The sequence below is a fragment of the Protopterus annectens genome, chromosome 12.part0 (genome assembly GCF_019279795.1).
Source record: "Protopterus annectens isolate FY-2018-M chromosome 12.part0, PAN1.0, whole genome shotgun sequence".
In the NCBI taxonomy this organism is placed as follows: Eukaryota; Metazoa; Chordata; order Ceratodontiformes; family Protopteridae; genus Protopterus; species Protopterus annectens.
Window position 1 is genome coordinate 632,875,843 of NC_056746.1, and position 24,962 is coordinate 632,900,804.

A 24,962-nucleotide genomic window follows, 5' to 3' on the forward strand; every position below is an offset into this window, starting at 1 on the left:
GACACCCAAAATCCTGAGGTATTCCCTTACAGTGATTGAAGTCTGAGTAGAAAACCTTAGAAATAGATTTAGATAAAGATCTATTTTTTCCACTAGAAGAAAAGCTGTTTGAACTGAGGTGTCTAGTTGGCCTCTCAGGAACACAGTCTTGTGTGAGGGAGTCAATAAAGACTTTTGAATGTACTTTTGGAATCCCAGCTTGTATAAGAGGTCTCTCACCCAAGCGAGAGATTCCTGACACTTTGAAAAAGACTCTAAAGATAAGCAAGTTGTCTCAGTATGGAACAATGTGGATACCCTGTAGCCTGCAATGAGCTAGACACTTTGTGAACTCTATTGGTGCTGTAGATAGGTCAAAGAACTGATAATGTATTTCCAGACACACAAAACCTTAAGAAATGTCAGAAGTCTGGGTGAATAGCAATGTGTTGACAAGCCTATGTTAAGCCTAGTATTGCCAGGAAACTTGAAAGAGGAAAAAGAGGTAATAGATTGTGAAGTGAAATCATTTTGAATTTTGGCACTAATGCAAAGAGGTGTCTGAAACAAAGATCATGGTTTCCATGAATTTTCTTTCTTTGGTACTAGAAACATCCTTGAATAATAATGTTTCCCCACCTGGGATGGAGGAACCCGTTCTGTCACTCCTTGGAAAATCTAATTTTTAACATTATCTGGGAGGTTATAAGAATGCAGCCATGCAAACCTCCTCAAAACAGTACCAGTGATGATAGTCCTGGAAGAAGTATCAACAAATTCATAAACACACTGTAAACAATTTAAAGCAGATTTTTCCTCAGAACAAGAAACTTGTGATAAAACATTCCTCATAATTTCACAATTTGCCAGAAAAAAATTTAACATATGAATCTGACAATTCAAAATTCTGAAAACTAAAGCTGCAGAAGTATATGCTTTTTTCCAATACCTATCAATAATTTCCCATCCTTATCAGAAATAGTAGGATTAAGTGTTTATCAGTGGTGGGATCAGCTAAAACTATAACTACTGGGTCAGATTTGGGAATAAGGTATAAAAATGTTAAAGATGGAGGAACTTTATACATCCTATCTGCCTTTTTATGGGAAGCTGGCTGACTATCAGGATAATTGCAGGCAGTAACACACATCCTCTAAAGCACACAGAACAGGAGTGGGTGTAGGTACTGGAAAATACTTCTTTAACAACTTATTGTATTTTCTGAGGGATTTAGACATTTCATCAGTGTTTTCCTACTGAAAACACTGGCATATTCTAGCACTAGTCTCAGAGAAAGAGAACCCCCGCAGGAAGAATCAGAAAATGATCTCTCCAATGAGTCTGAATCAGACATTTTAGGAAAAACCCTGTATCTGTCCCTGCATCTCAGATTCAAAATTTTGATTCTCTTTAGGAAAACAGGAATACATCTTTCTTTTACAAGAAACTACTTTACACGAAGGATCAATAGCCTAAATTAAATCCTGAACCAGACCCAGTAAACTATTCCTATCTAAAGAAACCTTTGGAGAAGTAAATACATGCTTGGTTTTCTGTTTTTTTTTACAGGAAATATTGGGCCAGCTGTGTTAATGATGGCAGCAGCAGCAGTTTCCCCAGGAAGGGACACAGCATTCTGACACAAGGTAAACTTCCCTGTTCACTCTCCTAGAACCAATAAGAGTGGCTCTCCCTTGCTCACTGATGGGACCCTAACAGACGTAGAGGACATGGCTAACCCCGGTCCATAGTGGCTATAGGTGCTACACCAGAGGGATCTGGGGTAAAAGATGAATGGTCTGACGTAGAGCAAATGTTACAGCAGAGTCACTGACCTGCAGCTGAAGCAAATTGATAAGTTGCTGTGGTTTCAAAGGCTGTTTGCTTATTTCTTTTTCTTCTTGTTGCTAGAAAAAGGATCAATCATAGGACTAGTAGCTTGTTCCATGGCCAAGCTGAAAATGGTGTTTCTTTCCCATGGAAGACAAGTAGTAATTGCCAGTAAACACCAACAGTCTGTAAAAGTTGTTGTTTGACAGAGAAACACAGTAAAAAGCACTTTAAAACACCATACCAATGTCACAAAAGTAAAACAAACACAATTTCTGCACAGAAAAAAACAATCTTTTCAGTTTCTTTACACTACTTTTTAACTGACAGAAAAAATGAATGCTCCCTTTAAAAATATGTTATAGTCTTGAGGCAGTGCATTAAAACACAACACTCTTAGATTTAAAATAACTTACTTGGAGGAAAGTAATAAAACATCAACAGACTTAAGAAAATGGAAGTTTTTTTCCCCCAAAGGGAACTTATCTGCCTAGAAAAGGGAAGCACAAGTAAACCATTGATGCTTAAAAAAACTCTACCTTACTGTAGTAAAACTCTGAAGGGCTTTCCACCCAAACTCATCTTTTAGTTGGCTCACTCAAGCTGCCTGATAGTTGGGGCACATGGATGGTGCTCTGTAGCTTTGGAAACTGACCAGCTGTTGCATCCTTAGCAGGATGTAACCCATATAGCCAAGGCTACTACAGCAGTGATCAATATGATGAACATCAGGTATAGGTCTGTATGCAGTGCTAAAGGCTTATATTGTCCATAGCCATGACTTTTGTTGTAGAAAGCAATTGTAGGGGTGGAGGGTGAATACAAAGCAAGTGCTGCTCTTGGTAGAAGACCTTATATGCGAGTCTATGAGCACTGCTGCAGAGGTCAAAACAATCAGTTTTCCATGTTAAGAATCTCATGTCAGCCAAATTAACTACTTCAAATTGAGCAGTGTTGACAAAAATGAAAAACATCCCTGATGTTCCACCTAATCAGAAAACAGCAGTCTTGGAAACACTAAAGCTGCTAGAAAAAAAAGGTCATCCAGAAAGTCCCCCCAGTCCAGCAAGAATCTGGAACTTACTCAAGATTCCTTTTAATGCCAAAGAAAAAAGGGGGCTTGAAATGTTGGATCTCAGCCAACTAAATCGGTATGTAAAATATTCAACATGCTGGATTTCAGTACATTTTACCTCTAGTGCAAAAGAATGATTGGATGTGCTCAACAGATCTTCAGGATACATACTATCATATTAAAATGAACTGGTGCTCCAGAAAATACCTGCTATTCCAGCTGGGAACCAGCCTTTACCAGTTCAGAGCATTGCCCTTTGGTCTTACCATAGCCCTCAGAGTGTTCACCAAATGGATGGCATTGGTAACGTCTTACCTGATTCTGTGTGTGTTTCCATACCTAGATGACTAGCTCCTGACTGCCCCGTCCAGGCATCTACTGATTCAGAAAAGTGATTACTTGCTTCAGTTATGTCATCAATGGGGCATTATGGTCAATTACATGAATAACAGCTTACACCTATGCAGACCCTGGAGTTCATAGGTGCTCATCTAGACATGAGTAGCCATATAGTTTCATTTCCTCTAACAAGAATTCATACTCTCACATTAGAGGACATGAAAGTGATCTCTCTTTCTTATCTTACAGCAAGATTAGGCCTCCAAGCATTGAGACTGATGGCAGCAGCGATAACTGTAGTTCTGTTAGCCAGATTTTATATGAAGGTCCTGCAGTGGACTCTTAATACAGTGGTCTATTTTTCAGCATAGCAAAAAATGAGAGGGAAAAGGCACCTCAATACGAACTAGACCAAACACTATAAACGAAGCACCTGGAGCCACAGAATATACGAACTTCGACTTTATTAATAAACCAACAAATACAAGGTTTTGCTGAGGAAGTTACATAGATAACAAAAAACGCAGTGAATAAGTTAAGCGTTTATTGTTTTATTTGTTGGTTTATTAATAAAGTTGAAGTTTGTATATTTTGGGGCTCCCGGTGCTTCATTTATAGTGTTTGGTCTATTCTTCAGCAACCTTTAAGTATTCCAGTCAAGATTTCCAAAGTCTGCAAGGGATATCTTCTGTGGTGGATTCATTTTGAAAAAGTTTGTCAAGGTTGTCTCTTTGTTCTCCCACAGCCATTAGCCGCAGTCACCACGGATGCCTCCCAAATTTGGTGGGTGGGGTCATTTCTTGGGAAGGACAGTCCAAGGTGTCCATAGATGATATTTGTGCAGCTGTCACTTGGTCTAATGCTGATACCTTTATTGTTCATTACAGGTTAGACATACTACCCAGAACTAGGGCAGCATTTAGTTCCTGTGTACTCCAGAATGTCCTTCCATGAGGGTAATCCAAGATTCATCTAGCTGGGGACTCTGTCCCTTCAGTTGAGGAATGAATGAAAAGTGACAACATCAGATACAAAAGTTATGTACTGACCATAATGATATACCTGTGTTGTCCATTTTCATTCTTCCTCAGCTCCTCACCCTCCAACCCCCTTTTCTTCCTAGTGACATAAGAGATGTCTCTTTTGGAACCTACCTTTTCCCTGTTTGAGCTCCATCTTTCTGCATGCTTTTTTCTCGTTTCTTCATAATAATACAATATGACGTATGTGTTAGTGTTGGGGGAACAAACTCAATCTGAGGTATGCAGGGATGGTGGGGCGTTATGGGTAAAGGGAAGAGTAAGAAAGCTGGATCCATGAGTCTAATAAAGGCAGATCCTAGACCTATCAGTTGTGGAAGAATGAAAATGGACAACACAGATGCATTGTTATGGTGAATAAAAACTTTTGTTGTTTTTATTTTTATGTTTTATTAGACCTATATAGTTAATGATTAAGATGGCTTATATATTTTAACGAGAAACCTGACATCCATTTTCCATAAAACTTTTATTTAATTCTCTAAAACAGAATAAAAAATACTAATCAGGCAGCTAATATCCTAATACAATCTGAAAACTTAATTTTGTTTTCAAGAGATAACTCAGGAAAACTCTTCCTTGCTACTGTGTAGTCTGCAGTGTTTGGTAATCCTCTAATGACACAGCATTTCAGTGCACTGCCTGAAGTCCTCATATCAGGGATATTGTGCCATTCATCAGTCTTGATATCATAACACTCAGCTTTTAGAATGGCAGAAAAGCCATTATATCCACCAAAAACAAACAGCTGCTCATACAACACCTTAATTCTAAAGTTACTCCTATGGGTTAGCATGTTGGAAATGGTGCGCCAAGTGTTAGTAACTGGATTGCAGACCTCAGCACTGCTAAGTTGATCAAATCCATCAAATGCTCCGACCTGTATTATAGAAAGAGGAACTCAATTAATTCAGTACTTGGCAGATATATAGGCAGCCTGTAAACTCAAGACTGGTGTGTAATTTATTTATTTGCCATTTGTTAACTGGGTTGGTCTGGCTGGCCAGGTGCCCTTTTTCAGCAGAGACCCGAGGAGAAAAGCTCCCTAATAGTTAAGAATTTTTACAATCAAAGTATTTACACATACAACTGAGGTGAAACGCTCCATTACAGCAAAGAAGTTGTTACAAAAACAATGAAGTAGTTACATATACAATCAGTACAGCATTTACACATACAAAACCAGAGGAGGTAAATACAGCATAAATAGATTAAATTTTGTACAATGTATGAAAAGATGATAAATGAAACTGAAATATACTGCTTGTTGCTCTACAACAGCTGGTTTAGATTCTTACCATCTCATAATTTGTACATTACAGAGCAAAACAATTATATACAGCAAAGTTGGGAGCTCTGTGGTTAGTGACTTTCTAATAACCATATTAAAAGAATGTGGCCCATCTCTAAATTTAAAATATTCTTTTATTTTTCTGTTCTGGATTTTTACTATGCTGTATTACTCTCTCAATGCTCGTTCACCCAGGCTTTGTTCGAAAGAGACCATTGGCCTATTCTATATAGCTGCACATATAAAGCAGAAACTGACAATACATAACTTTTAGGAAAAGCAGTAATGTTACTAAAAGAAAAGATTGTATATTCTGATTAGTATATCAGCCTCAGAATTCTGATTGTCTGATTAGTGCAACAGCCTTAGAACATTCAGAACTCGCTAATTTGTGGGTGTAATACAAATTTGTTGTACAGAGGATTAAGCAACAAAACACAAACATATGCCAACTCGAGTCAGTATGCTTCACCATCTGTGAACTAGGCCCAGATGTTCATAGCTAGTGCCTCAAAGCCCATATACAAATACAGATGCATTTATACACATACACACAGACATACACAAAAATACATAGACAGATTGCACACACACATATGCATGCTTGCATGCAAACACATATATTCTCCACCCTTGTGAAGAACTGTAGATGTAGCCTTGATAATGTATTTTACAATGAGATTTTGATAGTGACTTCTGTTTAGTCCACTCCCTATCTACACCTTTCAGAGTCCAGATCACTTTTACTATTTCACTCTGCCTGGGCGAAAAGTGATTTAGTGTAAAGGTAGTTATATTTCTCATTTACCTCAACTCTTGGTCCCCCCAGAATTAAGATATCCCTAGCAGCTCTTCCCTCAGTGTGCTGAGGAATCATTTTAGAGTAATACACAGAGTTTTCTAGTTGTTTATGCTTGTCAGTTTCTTAACTTCAGTAATAAAATCACTATAAAATATTTCCCAATTTAAACAGCTGTTGGCTTCTTTTCATTCAGTTGCCTTTGATATGTTTCCAGTTACGTTATTAGTTTTCAAACTTCATATATCGGGAGAATGCAAAATAATAAAGAATGACCAAACTGTTTTCCTTGCCACAATTTCTTACCACATAAATGCGATCTTGATATGTAATCACTCCTGCCCCTCTTCGTTCATTTCCCATTGATGCAATCAGGGTCCACTGGTTGGTTTCTGGATCATATATCTCAGCTGTTTGTAAGCATTCATATTCATCACCAGTGGAGCCTCCACATATGTACACCTGAATTAACAAAACAAACCAAAAAAAAAAATAATAAAAGTCCAAAACTGAATAAAGCTGATAATTATCAGTAATTAATTATTATCAAATGAAGTAAAAACAAAGTAATACACTGGTTACAGCCTTCACCTGATACTAATCTAATGTGTTGTTACTAGTCTGAGCATGCATGAACTCACTTAAGCTGTATAAGGTTTAGCCTGGTTGTCCTGCATATATGGATTATGAGATGACAAGTTTATTCTGTTTTTAGCCCTGATAAGAGTAATTCTCACGTTATACATTTATTTACCTTTCCTTGTAGAGTTGTAGCACCTGCATCACTTTTAACTTCATGCATCTGAGAAATCAAAGTCCATTGATTCGTTTCAGGGTCATATTGCTCTGTCGTGTTCAGGTATTTGTGCCCATCAAATCCCCCCATGGCATAAATGAAGTTGTTTAGTACAGTTACGCTAACATAGCAGTGTCTTGAATGTATGGGGGCAACTTCCTGCCATATCTTTTTGACAGGGTTGAAACGCCTAACACTGTTGAGGTAATTCTCACCATCAGTTCCACGAATAATATACATGTATCCCTTTAGATACGCTACACCATGGTTTGCGCGAGGGCTTTCTCCTTCACATGTAACATCCACCCACATATCAGCATGAGTATCATATGCCTTAATGACATTTGTTGGGATAGCTTCACTCTCTCCACCAATGGCAAACAGGACTACATCTGGAAGTTGGGGTCTACTTAGCAGTTTCCTGGACTGTTGGCAGGAAGGACTTTTGTTCAGAGCATACATAATTTTAAGGGTATTCTTGATAGTTTGGTTGCATTCATCATTGCCTTTGACATAGACATGATTTTTCACATTCTTTGTAAAATAGTCAATATCCATTTGGTACAATCTCACCTGAAATAAAAATAAAAAAATGGTTTATAACTCTTCATAAAAGCTTTTACTCTTACAGTTATAATGCTGCTTCAGCAGAGAAATATATGAACTGCTGTGGCTTGCACTGGAACTGAACCTGCCTTGAATTATTGTACTACTTACAGTGTGTAAATTAAATACTTCCCATGGAATAAACCCAGAGTTTTATTCTTCATTCCATTCAGTAATTATTGTTAGATGAAGTTGTGTGATAAAATATCATTCTTTTCCCATTCTTTTCATAGAATTTATTAAGTGAGTTTGTACTGATTTGGTGTATTTGCTGCAGCAGTAGGAGATACACTTTTATAGCTTTTCAAGGAGCGATTTTTACTCCTCTTTTTCTCATCTTTGAAATTAAAGTGCATGCTTTAAAATAACCACAGCCTTTCATATCCCTTTCAAAACCTACCAGCTGTGGGAAGATGTGTAACTTCCTACATTAAGGATGGTCTTTTGGCTGCTACTGAATGCACACTAAGAACCTAACAAAACTACTTACAGTGGTATCTTGATGGTGGGAGTCATTCAAAATACTAATAAAATATCCTTGTTTTAATATTTAGTTTTATGTTCAGGTTGTCAGTAGTAGACATGCTGCACCCATCACACACAGTAAAAAGCAGATACATAGATCCACATATTATGAGACACTTACATATAACCTTCCTAAACCCCAAAGACCTCCTAGACAATTTTTGATAAACTCAGGAGGTTAGGTATAAACCATTATATCACCTTGTGGACAGCCAGCCGGGTCACAGACAGTATCCAGGAAATTAGAAGTAGGGAGACCACCTCTACAAAGAAGCCAGTCACAAATGGAGTCCCACAGGGATCAGTCCTGGGACCTCTCCTTTTTGGCAATTACTTTTCTGAAGTCAAGGCCAATATCAAGGGCCTCTGGCTGACCAAATTTGGAGATGACCACCAATTTGGAGCAGTCATAGAATCCTCCACTGCCACTAATGTTCTCCAGGAAGGGCTGACACAGACAAATAACTTGTATCAGAGTCCTGGACTAAAACTAAATGCCAAGAAATACATAATAGAATCCTTTGGGAAGTTATTTATCCCTGGTAATTATCATATTGACAACACACCAGTAAGAGTTGACCTAGTAGTCTGGGACTTGCGGAACACATACACAATAATCTAGTCTTTGACCATCATATGTCTAAAGTAGTGAGGAAATCATTCCATGTTGTGCAATTTATAAACAGAGGTATGACATCTCACTCTAAGGAAGTCATTGTTCTACTAAATTCTGCATTTGTAAGACCTATCAATGAGTAGAGTGCCCCCTTTGGTATGCACCTAACCAGGTACATCTATAACTATTGTATCAGCCATAACAGTTCCCAGCCGCTACAGCCCCTTGAGCCAAATTGATTGGCAAGCACTGTAACTTAGCTCATGCCAGCTCTGATTAACTGAATAAATAGCTGAAAAGTGCTCGGCAGGATAGGAATGAGGTTCCCTTGTCTTGTTCTTACCTGTTGTATCTACCAGCACAAAGAGCAACACTTAACTTCTCATTTAACTTATTTCTACTTTCCTGGGTGTAGGAATTTCAAACCCCATGACTACACTCTGTCATACCCTCCTTACTTTATTGTTTGCTTGGTGCTAGCTGATTACTTATCTCATTCCGTGCAATTTAAATTTTTATTTTACATTTCATCTTAAGTTTATGGTTGTTGACCATACTAATACCTAAAAAGCTTACTGTCCCCATTACTAACTCACTGATTGTTGTTTGTGTTCTCCTGCTTCCTCCTGCTGGGTCAACTTGCTCCATTCGCCCTTGCTATGCTCGGGCTTACTCCGCTTCTCTACCCTACCCCCATTCCCACCCACCCCCACTTTCATTAGACTTATACCTATCCAAACCACACCCTTTTTTCCACTCAACCAATCCACTCCTACCAGCTCTGTCTTAATCCATTCTCCACACTACCCACCCTATACATTACATATACACATTTCAACTCAACTCTAACTCACTCCACTCCTCCCCTCCACCTAGATCTCGGCCTCCTGCATACCTACCAGTCATGCATACCTACTATTCCTTAACTGCCTATACCCTTCTACTATACTTTGTCTATTCCACCTATAAATCCACCTCTCTCTCCATACATACCAAGACAATACCACTCTCCTACTCTCCCACTATCCTCCCACTACTCTCAATCCCACCCTTACACCACTATCAGCCCACACCTTTATAATTTTTCTGCCTCTATGCTCTCACCCTTCAGACACATCCAGACACATTATTCAAAACCCCATACCACAATATATACCAAACTAATAAACAAGCTAAGGCATTTTCTATTAACTCCTTAACACAAATTTAACTCCAAACTGACATCCACTCTAACCCAGGTCCAAACAACAACATGTCACCCTACCAACAGTCCTCCCTCCCAGCTCTCCCAACATCTTCTGCCCAATCTATTTCTCACTCCCACCCCTACCCCCCTCTACCAGACACCTCTTCCACTGATCTACTATTTACCAATTTCAATCTTCGCAGCCTCACAAATAAAACTACTGAATTCCGTGCAGCCCTAGCCACCTACTCACCTGACATAACCGTGATAACCGAAACCTGGCTAAAACCGCACATTAAAGATAACAAAGTCACCGCACCTGGCTATGATATCATTAGACATGACAGATTAAAAAATAGAGGCAGTGGCGTTACCATCATGTTTAAGGACACCCTCAAACTTGAACAACTTAACTGTAACTACCCAGACCTACCCAACTCTGAAATTCTAACATCTTGCCTTGAAATAAACCCCAATAAGAGCATAATTATCATTGCCACCTATCTCCCTCAAGGTAATAACCTCCCTAGCATCAAAATCCTATTATCCTGGGCATCTACAAGTTTCAGCCAAGAAATTATAGTCCTTGGTGACTTCAATCTAGACTGGCAATCCTGCTCATCTAACACTCCTTCAAACTTCATAAACCCATTCAACTTCATTCAAACCATTACATGTCCAACTCACACAGATAAACACAGATAAACACTCCAAAAAGCAATCTGCACTAGATTGGATTCTGACCAATAGACCCAACCTACAAAACCTACCTACCTAACCTAGCTGGATGTCTGCCAGACTCCCTTAGTGACCACTCTCCAACCTTTCTTTACAGAAGACACATACAATCTCAAAGCAACATCTCCTATAAATACATCCATAGCACAAGAACATTCTCACCCACTACCTTCAACCTATTACTCCAACAATGCAACTGGTCACCACTTAAACACCTCCAACTAGACCTAGCTGTTCAATATTTTAATGACACCTACCTTAACATACTCAATAACCTTGCTCCCACTAGAAAAGCATGACAAATAGCCAAGCAACTACCTTGGTTATCAAATGACATCAAGCTACTCCTTAAACATAGAGACAGAGCTTGGTCAACCTACTATACCACCAAAGATGCATCCAACCTCTTAGCATATAAACAACTTCAGAATTTGGCTAAGAAACAAATCAAAAAGGACAAACAAGCTTATTTCCAAACCAGTCAACAAAAGCATCTAATTAATCCCCACAGATTCTGGGAAAGCATAAACTACCTACTTAGCCCCAGTCACACCCCAGCCCCAGCACCTATCTATTCCAGCAACACCAACCCTATAGCTACTCAATTCAACTCTCACTTTATCAAGTTCATAACCACCCTACTGGGCTCCCAGAACACCCAGCCTCTTGCCCTGCCAACTTCTACCCAGAAAACCCAACCCCCTAACTTTTCATACCATCCAAACTAGCTACATAAAAAAAACTCCTAACCAAATTAAAACCCTACTGTCTGGCAGCTGACCAATTCCCAAACAAATTTCTAAAGATTGCTGCAGCTTCTATTGCTTACCCCCATATCCATCCTGATCAATAGTTCCATCACAGAGCAATACATTCCTCTTCTCTGGAAAATATCCCACATCATCCCCCTTCACAAAGGTGGACCCTTCAGGGAACTAACTAACTACCACCCCATAGTCATGCTCTCCCCTCTTGCAAAAATGTTAAAGAAATGCATCCACAATCATCTCCTTCATCACCTCCTTAATTACAACTTGCTAGCTAGCTCCCAACATGGCTTTTGACCCAAACACAGTACTAGCACAGCTCTAATATCTTTCACCAGCAGCATTAATCATCTCCTAAATGAAGGTCACTATGTGTCTTCCAACTTTCTCAATATGTCCAAAGCCTTTGACACTGTTTCTCACCAATTACTTCTAGACAGGCTTGCATCCCATGGCCTCATCACTTCATCCCTAACCTGGTTTCATCACTATCTTTCCTATCATCAGCAAGCAACTAAATGGGCAAACAGTCTCTCCCCCTACTCCCCATCTCAGTAAGTGTATTTCAAGGCTCCATCCTTGGACACCTCCTCTTTACCATATTTACAAACAACGTCAGCTCAGCAACTCAACTGGCACATATTGTCCAGTATGCTGATGACTCCACACTTATATGCTCAGCCCCCTCACCACAAGAACTTCAACTAAAAATGCAAAACTCCTTTCAAGACATAGAAAAATACCTCTCTGAGCATCAACTCATTCTTAACCCAAGCAAGACTAAGATTATAGTCCTCAAAAACAAAATATCCAATCCTAATCAGTCCCCTCTCTCAATCCTGTTTTCTAACAGAACCATAATTGAACCATCTAACCACACCAAACTTCTAGGTGTTACAGTTGACGAGAATCTAAAATGTGACAAGCATATTTCTCTGACTATCAAAAATGTTCATGCCAAACTTGGCACCCTCTATAGAGCTAAACCATACCTTAGTCAGAATGCAAGACTAACCACTGCTCGTTCACATCTGCTTTCCACCCTCTTATATGGATCTCACATATTCACAAACCTACGGAAGACTGAGCTCAATAACCTGGAATCCTGCTACAACAAAATAGCCAAGTTTGCTGCCAATCAGCCATACAGGACACACCACTGCTCAGCCCTCTCTCTAATCTTTTATCCCTCAACCAAATGGCTATGGCTCACAAAAAAAATCTACCAACCCAGCAACTGCCCCGCTCTCTCCAACCTTGTCAACTCAGCATTAATACCCATTCCCTCAGATCCTCCACCAAGCAAATGCTAAAGGTATCCCACACCCACAATTACCATGGCAACTCCCTTTACTCACACAAAATTGCCAAATTATGGAATACTCTTCTACAACCCATAACTCAAAATCCTAACCATCATGAATTCAAACAACTCCTTAAGAACTACCTATCCAAACACTAGATCTGTTCCTGCTACTCACCAGGCTAATTTTCTTTCCTCCCTGTACCTTACCTTAACCTCTACTCCAATCCTCAACTACACTCCCTCCATCTATCTGCTACCTCTGCTGACTTACTGTACTCACATCTAAAATAGCAATTTAACTCTGTCATTATTTGACTGTTGTTACCCATACATACTGTCTCTGAATGTATACTGTTCACACTTGTCTTTGTACTTTATATTTCTGTATAAGTTTAACAATGGCGTGTCCCACACTAGAGACTCAGTATACTGTTTGTATACTGTTTATATTGTACATATTATAAACTAAATACTGTATTATAAAACTACTATTATTGCTAAATACTGTATTACTGTATGTATGTGGAGCTTTTCTCCCTAGGCCTTCACAGAAAATGGGCTTCTGCCCCAGTCAGACACACCCAGTTAACAAATGTAATAAATAAATAAATAAATAAATAAAACAGTAATGTCCACAGAGGTTCCTCACTAAAAGAATACTGAGTATAAGTAACATGTCCTGTGCAGAGCTCCTCAAAGTCCGATTCCTGTTTTCTGTCTCCCTCAGGCTGTTGAGGGGAGATCTATGCATGGCATACAAAGGGTTCCTATTACATCAAAAGTTTAGGTTGTCGAATGCCTAAACATGGACACCTAAACATCGAATGCTCAAAACCGCGACCGGCCAATTATACACATTTTTTCCCAGGGAAAATATTTGCTTGACCGTCATCGGGGATTTGCCCTTTTCCCCAATGAAGAGCGATCTCAGATTTGGCATATTTAGTTAGGGGGGTGTGGAGGGCACTGCCCCCCACATCAGGGAGTGTGGGGGGTGAAGCTCCCCACTTGGTTAGGGTTTTAAAGTATGTTTTTTTTTGTTGGACAAGCAATTTTTTTTTACAAGGAAAAAATTTGTGTAATTGGCCGGTCACTGTTTTCAGTGTTCAGCATTTAGATGTCGACGTTTAAGCATTTCACAACCTAAATGTTCAATGTTCTAATATAGACCCCATACAAAGCATTGTCAGACTTCACCCTGATAGACCCCCTGCATATCCACAAACAAAAAGTACCAGAATTACCTATTCTAAAGACTTAACCCTTAACTGTGTTATAAATAAGACCTGCTGGAGAAACAGGTATAAATCCCAGAGACTACCGCTTCTGTGTAACAGGGTCCCCATCCATGTAAAGCAAAGTTCCTCTCAAAACCAATTCAAGTGTAAATAGGAGAACTGGACCGGGAACAATGAATTCATCCTTGGTTTGACACCTAGGTCTCTAAAGCACACAGGCAGCCTGTAAATGTTTCATCTCCCAAACCCCTGCCTCTTGGAGTCCAGTGGTACCAGAACTCATCAGAGATTTGGGATGCCCTAGCAGTGATTAGGCTAGTATACACCTATGAACCTACTGACTAAACCAATTGTTCAGTAAACCAAGAATAAGTATTTGCAAGTGTCATTAACATGGGTGCTATTGCATGGAGTGCCGTGCTTATGTTTTAATATTGGAAAAAAGACAAGCTATTTAAGAGCTCATTTAGCAGAAGCAGAAGCCCTGATACTAACATGGCTTAGAAAGGCACTTTACAGTTGTTAAGCACCTTTAAAGGCCCTGTTAATATCAAGTGCTGTGGTAGGGACTAAAATACTGTCACTGTCAGCCAACAAATGACAGCAGCAAAAGTAAAAATGGTTTTGTTTCCACCTGCTGTATGTGCCTTTCAGTTATCCCCAAGTTCATCATATATTTTGCCCTTCCTAGTAAATGTGTTAGACTTTTTGATAAATCAATGAGAATTTCACCCTATTAAAAATGCCAGAAATAGAGTGTCACAATTCCTATTGTTCAAAAACACATATTGATGTAAAACTTACTTGTAGAATATATATGTGTAGTAACTTTAAGAAATATTTCAATGACTGAACGGGCATATAAATACCAGGCACGTGCTATCTTCAGTGCCATTTTGAGAGTGCAGCCAGAGAGTGAATATGAATGAGAAATAGTCTGTTTGTAAGTCTATCTAAGTTAAAGTTATTTACCTCATTTCCTGATGTGTTTGTACATAATACATACATAACCCATGCTGGTTCGTCTCTTCCATCCTGACAAGACAAGTGAGATAAACAACATGGTGCCAGAACCAGGATACCAGCGACTGCTATTCAGGGGTTCGAGATGCAAAAGCAATGATAACGGTAGAGTAAGTGAAATGAGAGGAAAAAAAAAGGGCCAGAAATAAGTTAAAGGTAATGAAAACTTGCACAAATACTTATTTTGTTAAAAGAGGTAAAACAGAGCATTGCAAGGGCACAAAAAACATTACTAAGCAAACAAATAGCACAGAAATGTTTATTAAGCAAACAAAAGGCATAAAAAGTTTGTTAGCTAAGTGAAATGTTCGAAGTTAAGATATTTGATAAAACTATTGCCAGATAAGTACATAAGAGGTTCAGAGTTACCTCAGAATTGCTAAATGAGCATGTTTAGAGCAAAACGAGCTCAAGAAAAGAGATTACATGGGCAAAACTAATATAACAAAGGGCATGCTAAGCATAACTAAAGCAAGGCAACTGCATCCTTTTTTGGCACATTAGTGTTTTGGCATAAGCAGTTATTTTGCATTAACTAAAGCTCTTCCTGACATAACTAGAGTTATTTGAAGCATCGCAGTGTGTAAAAGTGCTTACAGTGTGTGTTTATTACTGTGCATTTATTCCAAAGAGTTTATTGTGTGGAAAGTGCAACTATTTCATGAGGTGCAGTCAATATACAGCCATTTCAAAACGTTTCTTGTGCTGGGTGTGTCTGCTTGCAAAGGGGCCCGCCATTACAGTTTCTTGCACTGTGAAAAATTACTTAACAAAGTGCAGCCATTTTGGAAGTGTTTCAGTGTGCTGTGCATTGTTTATTCGCTATGTGCAGTTACTTTGAAGTGTTTCTCACACTGAACTTCTTCTACTGCCCACTTTACTCGCTATGAGCAGTTACTTTGAAATGTTTCTTAAAATGATGATAAATTACTTTATAGCATAATAATTTTGAGAATATTACAGTGCCCGAGAAAGTTATTTCATAAAAGTATTTTGCTCCAAATCCATTACTCAAAACTGTTTAGCAGAATTCCGTTATTCAAAAGCATTTTGCAGAATTTCATTACTCAAAAGTATTTTGCAGAATTCAAGTACTCAAAAGGTTTATTGTGCTATTGGGCATATTTACAAGTACTGGCATAAATTTCTGGCATATACATATGCGCGTGTGTGTGTGTTCGTACAGTTACAAATGGACTTGGATTGCATTGTGTTTGACTGTAAGTTGCTGGCATATGGATTTCAAAGACCCTCACCACTTGCATTTGATCAGAATATTGCAGAGAATTGGAGAATATTTGAGCAAGCGTACAATATTTTTGTACGAGCAGCTTACTCAGATAAAGATGCATGCACCAAGGCATTCATTTTGCTAAACCTAAATGGGTCAGAGGCCATTGATAGAGATCATTTATTTGTGTATGCCTCAGCAGTGTTTGAAGGTGAAGGTGAAAATCGTCATATTGTTATTCAGACTAAATCAAGGGAATATCCTGAGTGTTTGAAGCACAAATTCAGAGAAATGTGTAACCTCCAGACCAATGTTACATTAGAGAGGCATTTGTTTTACACAAGAGACCAAAAGCCAGGAGAAACATTTGCAGCTTACATTACTGACTTGAGAAACAAGGCTAAAACTTGCATGTTTGGTGATCTAAAACATGAGCTAATAAAGACAGGCTTGTAGGTGGTATCAATAATATTGCTGTGAGAAAGATTTTGCTTCGGAACAAAGACTTAATGTTGAGCAAAGCTATTGAGATTTGTCATATCCATGAGGTTATGGAAAGGCGCACAGGTATGCTTGCAACTGATAAGCGCATAGTTTCAACAAGCTCCAGAGCAAACATAGACAGCATGCAACACGTGGCAAGCCGAAACAGGTCTAGGCACATGACACCTACTATCCCTGCAGGCTCTCCAAGTAAAATCCAGAGTTTTCTAGCATGTTCCAAGACCAGTTCAGTTAAAGAAGCATGCTCCATGAAGAACAAAGGTTGCTCAGAAAAGCACCAGGGTGAATCAGCAAAACCCAAGTCAAGCTTTATTGTTAACTGTTGCAACTGTTGTGCCAACCATGAGTCTAGAAGATAAATGTGTTTAGCATTTGGTCTGTAATGCCAGAAGTGTAAAAAAATTGAACCCTTTTCAAAGGTTTTACAATTCAAGTGAACTTCGATGAATTACAAAGAAAGATTCCTTAACAAAGCAAATCAATCAAGTAGGGTTACAGTCAGTTTCAACATAAATGGTGTAGCTGTAATTGGTGAAAAGGTCAATGCAACTGATTCATTAGCCAAGGGTGATGTGTTTTGTACTGTCCAAATCCATGGTAAATCTATTGAGATCAAAGTAGATACTGGTTTAAAGTGTAATGTGATGTCAACAGAAACATTTGCTAAAGTAAGAGCTGGTGACCAACTTATAGTTTCATAGGTTCATAGGTGTGTACTAGGCTAATGGCCCTGGAGCCTTTATAAGCCTAGCCCAAAAAAATTGCCCTGAAACTGTGCCACCCAATATTTGTTCAGAGTGCCCCTATCTAGTAGGGCAACTGGAGTGATCCCTGGAGTGAACTTTCTCTTACCCATCCACTCGTCAAGATTTCTCTTGAAGAGGGCCAGCAAGGTGCTCTGCTTGACATGGATGGGAAGCTTATTCCAGAGTATAGTCAGTCTTTGGGAGATGAACCTGTCCCTCCAGCATGTTCTGTTAATTGTGGTAATAAGGTTGTGATCTCTGGAGCATGTGGTGTGGGAGGATTGGGACTTCTTTAGGTGTAGAATTTCAAGTAGAGCTGGGTTGGACATGGATTTGTAAGTCAAGCAGAGATCACCTCTAAGTAGTCAATAAGAGAGTGAGAACAGCTGAAGTTTCTTGAGTCTGTCTGTGTAGGACATGTGTTTAAGGCCTAGGGTCCTTTTTGTGATGTACTTTTGTGGCCTCTCCAGCTGTTGTAGGTGTCTGGTCATGTACATGCCAAATCGGGGCATTATATTAGATGATTGTTCTAATGAGGGATGAGTAGAGAGGGATGATGACCTCTTTCTTCCTGGATTCGAAACCTTTGGTTATAAGATGTGCTACATAGAAGGACTTTCTGACCACAGTGACAATGTGATGGTCGAAGGTCAGGTGGTTGTCGACCTGGGTGCCCAGATCCCTTATAGTCTCTTCAGTGTTCAGTGGGCTCCCATCAATGTGATAATTCATGGGAATTGAGTTTTTTTACAATGGGGATGATAATGCATTTTTTGGCATTAAGCTTCAAGCCATGGTTCCAACACCAGTCATTGGTCTCAGAGAGGCCATTTTGTAGGATGTCTGCATCACTTGGGGAGTTGATAATGACTCCTAGCTTGCAGTCATCAGTGAACTTGGTCAGCCAGAGTCCTTCTGTGCTGGCCAGGACTTCTGAGAAGTAGATGCCAAACAGGAGAGGGCCCAGAACCGAGCCCTGTGCACAACTCATGACTGGTCGACAGTCTGACTTGTAATCTGCAACTTTCACTCTGTGGGCCCTGTCTGTGAGCCAATTTGCAACCCACCTAGTGATGTAAGGATTGATGTCTAGTTTGGTGAGTTTATCAATGATACCTGAGTGTGGTGCCAGTTAATTTTGTAGCTGATGTAGGATGCAGCCAGGGACATTATCAGGTCCCATGGACACTGTATTCTTGGCTTTGGACAATGCAGCTTTTACCTGTGCCATAGAAATGGTGGGTACCAGGCTTCCTTCTGGTATTGTGATAGGGCCCTTGGGGGGAAGGGGTAAAGTTGGCACTGAATCTGTCGGCCAGTATTTTGGCTATATCTGTTGGCCCAGTATAGGAAGTGCCATTGTGCAATAACTCAGAACAAATCTGGGTATTGCCTTGGAGGTTTTTGATATAGCTATAGAAGGCTTTGTGGTTGTTTTGGGTGTCAGCCACAATTCTGCCTTCATAGCTGGCCTTAGAGGATTTGATAAGGGATCTCAATGTTTTGTTGAGACTGATAAGGGAGGTTTTCCAGTCTTTTGAATTTATTTTTTCTGCAACAGTTTCTTCCTTCTGTTGTAGAGTTTATTGATGGCTGGGGACCACCAGATTGGTTTCCTTTTTTTTTGGAGGAGAGTATCTTAGTTCTATTTGGTATGGCAAGGCCCATGCATTTGTGTACGTGCTCGTACAGTGCATTGGTGTATGATTCAGCAGTCATGGAGCTATTTTCCATTGGCATGGGTGCCGAGAAGTTAGCCACCTCTGTTTTTAGGAGCCCAAAGTTGGCTTTAGAGATGTTTTTCAGGGTGGTCACCTTAGTGGGGGTTGTAGGTGAGATGGAGATTTCCATGATGATCAGTTTGTGGTCAGATTTACCAGCGAGGATTTGACTATAGGCATGGAGCAACAGTCTCCCATGTTGGTGATAACCAGGTTGAGGATGTTGCTTCCTCTAGTGGGGGTCAGAATGAGCTGGTCCAAGGCATTGGAACTGATAAACTCCAGAAAGCATTGAGCTTGTACATTGGTACTTGAATAGTTTTCCCAGTTGATGGAAGGGTAGTTGAAGTCACCCAGTATGAGAGTATTGGGTTGGACCTTGATTGATTCCAGGGTGCTTAGGAACTTGGAATGATAGTCTAGGGACATGTTTGGGGTTCTGTAGCAAGCTATGCTTGTATCACTGTCTTACCCAGTGTTAGTTGTACCTGAAGTATCTTGGATGCATTATGCTGGGCTACCAGTCTAGAGGTGTGTGTATCCTTTAAGAATATGGAGACACCACCACCTTTGGAGCTTCTGGCCATATTCTGGGGTCGAAAGGTATGGAATAGGTTGTAGCCTGGGATCACAGTGGTGCTTTCTGCCTCTTTAAGCCAGATCTCTATGTCGACATTCTCCATTTTGAAGAGCACTTTGAGAGGGTGTATCTTGAGATTTAGATGTCTAGCATTGAGCAGCATGACCCTCAATTTGTTTGTAGCTGTTATGGTGGAATTTTGGTCTTTGGAACACTGCCTAAAAAGGCACTATAGGGGTGGCAAGAGCCTTAGCTAGTAGCCAGAATCCCAGAGGTGACTGTCAAAGGAAAAAACTTCAAAGACCAGTTCACGTTAGGTTCAAGCAAGGCACCCTTTATTACTTGCAGCTAGGAGACAAAGCATGTAGGCACAAGGTTTGTCTGAATTACTGGTGATTAGTATGTTATTCTTATACAGTTCTCTTCCTGTCACACAGAAAATGTTACTATTCTGTCACTGATGTAGTTAGACACAGCTTTCTGTACGTTCTACAGAAAATGTTACTAGACTTATTGCTGACTAGGTTAGATTATTTGCTAGCTTGCAAAACATTTTGAGAAAAACAACCTGGCCTTGGGCTTATTTTAGCCCATTTTAACTTTTCAATTCTTCAATTGCACTGTTGTAATACATGTGTTACATTTTATCTGGATTCAAGGTACATTTCTAGCTTTAGTACAAGTAATGCTGACTATGGTTTATACTTTCAAGCATCTATTGTTTTCTTTATCAATATTTCTAGCAGCTGCATACTTTCTCATAGCATAAGCAAAAATGAATATCTCTTTGTTAAGTTTCATGACTTTAGCAGAAATGAAATGTCTCTTGTTATTTTCATGACATTAGCAGAAATGAAATGCTTCTTGTTAAGTTTCTAATAGCTGTACAAATTCATGCAGTGTGAACAGAATAAATGTATTAACCCTTTTAAATCTCGAATGCTTATTACTATTATATATTTTTTTTAACATTTCCCCCCTTTTAATACTTTTATTCTACTTTCAAGATAAGCATAAACAGTTTTTTCTTCCCCTAACCTCTTCCTACTCAGGATTTGCAGCTAAGAGAGTCATTCAGTTTAAACTTATGAAAGCATTTTCAGTTTTTCAGCAATTCAAGTTCAGTGTCTTGGTATAAGGTTTCTGAAACTGAAATGTCTATAAAGTCTTTAATCAGTCTTTTTATGCAGGGGATGCAGCAGCACACACATACCACCAGTAGGATTATTCCTACACAGATGGCAATCAGAATGTTCATCAGGATACTGCCCCAACCCCCAAACAATTTCTGGAAAAAGCCAGTCAATGGATTTGGTCCTGGTTTGGTCATGGCTGACACCTGCTGAATTCCCTCAAGATGGTTGTCTATCTCGTGTTTGTGGTCAGGAATATACGAACAGCACTCTTCCTGGATTAAAGCGCACGCACCTCCTCTCGCCGCTAGGGTGAAGTCAAGAGCCATGCGATTTTGAAGCACCACTGTTCTCATGGCCGTCAGTTCATCAGTCACCAGTTCTAGGGCAGAAAAGGTTGCATTGCTCATTATTTCGAGAAGCTTAGACAATTTTCTCAGTTCCCAGATTGATTTCATTGCTCCATATGCTGGCATTATACCTGCCCATGATATAACAGTATCACTCAAGTCCATGTGTGCCAGTCCATTGCCCACAGCATGATGGTTTTTCCAGTGCACATTGATTTGTCCCACTGGATTGATAGGTTTCTTGATTTCTTGAACATTCCGAATTTTCCCTTGAGGTAAAACTGCTGTGTGTTGCATGGCCGGAACCAGGTAACCCAAAAAACAACTGCCGGACCAATTCTCAGGTAACCATTTATATGCTTTTCTACCACATACAAAGTAACAATCTTCGACTTTAGTAGTAACTTTACTATGCCCTGGCTCTGCATAAAACATTTTTTTGTCGATTATAGACATTTGCTTATAGAGATCAGCATTATGTATTACTTCTTCAGTTGTCTTATGCATCAGTTCAAAAAATGTATCATAGTTTGTGTTGCAATAGGATCTGGTGTTATCAGGTTTAGTGTAGCATCTATAGGGAATAGTCACATTGCAATTGCTCCAACTCACCTGAACTGTATCATTCTTGTAAAAGCACACAGTTCCTTCTGTCGAACAGAAAAGTGCAATGCTACTTTATCTTGTGATGTGACATCTAATGTATCATGAATTAAGTTTTCCCAGGTCTTGTTGGCTCCTAGGGGAACTGAAGTTAACAGTAACCCCCATATGCTGTTGGTAAAGCTGTGCAAATCCAGCAATTCGAAACATTGAAGGTCTCAGCATACACATATTTGATTGGCTGGTAAGTGTTAAAGTTCGGGTGCCACTCTGCACGCTTGTTCAGTTCAATTTGTGTGGCTGAGAAAAGGAATGGCCACAACAAACAGATTATTGTCACTAGTACAGTCAATAGGATGGTTATGCAATACATTTGTGGAAATGGTTGTTCTGCATTTCTGTTTTCTCCGACTCTTCCGAGTAGGTTTTGGATCTTACTGGATTCCGTCATCTTTTCTTTGGACACGTGCTCTTACTCTCTGCCCTAATAGGACCTTCAGCACCCATGGTTTCTTCACTGGGGTTGAGACGTATCAGTCCTATTGATCTGACCCCCCTTTGTAGCCAGACTTTATGCTGAGGGCCCTGATGGAGAGGTAAGATTTTTGTTCAACTCAAAGTTCTTAACCAGCTTGCAGTGCATCAGGTGTATCCACAAAGCTCGTTCTGCTATCTTAACTGCAGTGGGTGTCGAAAGAAGCACCTGGTAGGGACCTTCCCACCTTGGTGATGACCAATTCTTCCTCTTGATGTTTTTGATCCACACCCAATCTCCGGGCGTCACTGCCACTTCTGATGTCTCAGTTTGTTTTCTATCTGAAACAGAATTTGACTGCAACAGATGTTTAGAACTCAACAACTTTTTCATATATTCAGCTAGTGTGAAATCAGCTTTCTGGTCTGATGCCATGAGAAGTTTCCACTGGGGTGTATAATAAGCCCTTCCAAATAATTTTTCAAAAGGAGTCAATCCTTTTGCTGTAGGGACAGTTCTCATGCTCAACAGTGCCAGGGGCAAACAGTATAACCAGTTTTTTCCTGTCTCAGCTATTAATTTTCTCATTTGTTTTTTAGTATACCATTATGCCTTTCAACTAGCCCTGCAGATTGTGGATGGTATGCACAATGATTTTTTAAAGAAATACCAAAATGCTTACTCAACTGCTGTATGGTTTGATTTACAAAGTGTGTACCATTGTCACTGTAGATCCTTTCCGGAATACCAAACCTAGGAATGATTTCTTTGACAAGTACCTTTGCCACTGTAGCTGCATCTGGATTTTTCGTTGGAAAGGCTTCCACCCATCGGGAAAACATATCTATAATGACAAGACAATACTTCTTATTTTCACATTTGTTCAATTCTATGAAATCCATACAGATAGTGTGAAATGGATATGGTGGTATAGGGAAACTCCCTTGCTTGGGCTTTATCGCCCCCTGTGCATGATGTTTGTTACAAATCTGACACATCAAACAAATTTTTTTAGAGTAATTTGTAAATCCATACGTTGTGAACACCTGGTTCACCAGCTGTACCATCCCCCCTGTTGAGACATGGCACTGCCCATGGCTCAACAAAGCTGCATATCAAAACAAATTAGAGGGTAGTATCTGTTTTCCATCTCTAGAGATGTACAGCCCCTTTTCGAGGATTGCTCCTTGTTTCATCCATCGTTGTTTTTCAGCTTGTGTAGTGAATGTCTGCATCGTTTTTAACATATCTAAATCTAAAATCTCAGAGGGTTGTAATTCCTCATTAAAAAGAAATACTTCTGTGGCTGCTTGTTTTGCAGCTGTATCAGCTCTCGCATTACCTTTTGAAATCCTATCTTGTTGCTTGGTGTGAGCTGTGCATTTACAAATGGCTACTTTCTGAGGTAACTGAATAGATTCTAAAAGATCTAAAATAAACTGTGCATGATTTATAGGTTTGCCAGTAGATGTTATCATTCCCCGATTTTTATACTGTTGCATAAAAACATGTACAGTAGAAAAAGCGTATTGGCTATCAGTAAAAATGTTTACACATTTACTCTTTGCTAAGGTACATGCCCGTGTCAGGGCAATCAATTATACTGCCTGTGCAGATAAGTTGTGTGGTAAAGGTTTTGCTTCTATAATCCCACTATCAGAAACTACTGCATATCCTACTAGGTTCTGTCCTGCAGGACCCCTTTTGCATGAACCATCCATGTAGTATGTCACCTCGGCATCATCCAAGGGGACATCCATGAGATCTTTTCTAGGTAGTGTCTTTTGCTCAATTACCTGCAGGCAGTGGTGTGGTGTGCTGTCTGCAGGGGTCATGAGCAGAGTAAAAGGGTTTAAAGTCATGCATCATTCAATTGTCATATGAGGTTGGCTCAACAATATAGTCATACAGGAAATATGCCTAGCAGGGGAAAGATATGCCACCTTTTCTTGTAGTAAAATAATCGCGACTGGATAAGGTACTCTCAAAGTGAGAGGGTGGAACAAAACTATTGAAGCTGAAGCCTGTACTGCCATTGCAGCTGCAACTACTGCTTGTACACAGTAGGGTAAGTATCATGCCACTGGATCTAGTTGTGATGAATAGTAAGCAATGAGGCGTTGCTTATCCCCATGCTGTTGTGTTAATACCAATGTCATGTAACCCTGCTTACAATCTACAGTTTGGAAAAAACGTTTATGGTAGTTTGGCAATCCCAGAACTAATGAGGATGCTATTAACTGCTTTAGTTTACAGAAGGCAGATTCTGCCTCTGGTGTCCATTGTAACAAATCCTGCACTGCCATAGGCTTTTTATATATAAGGTCAGTCAGAGGTGCAGATTCCAAGGCATAGTTTGAAATCCAGTTCCGGCAAAAATTGGTTGTACCCAGGAAGGACATCATTTCCTTCTTGGTAGTGGGTTTTGGTGCTTGCAAAATTGCTATTTTTCTGTCCTCATCTAA

The 24,962-nt window shown here is 39.7% G+C and overlaps 1 pseudogene; it reads right to left on the reverse strand.

Annotated features, from left to right (window-relative positions):
• Positions 1–4,768: 4,768 nt before the first annotated feature.
• The window catches only part of LOC122816199, a 71,289-nt pseudogene continuing 51,095 nt past the window's right edge, over positions 4,769–24,962 (reverse strand).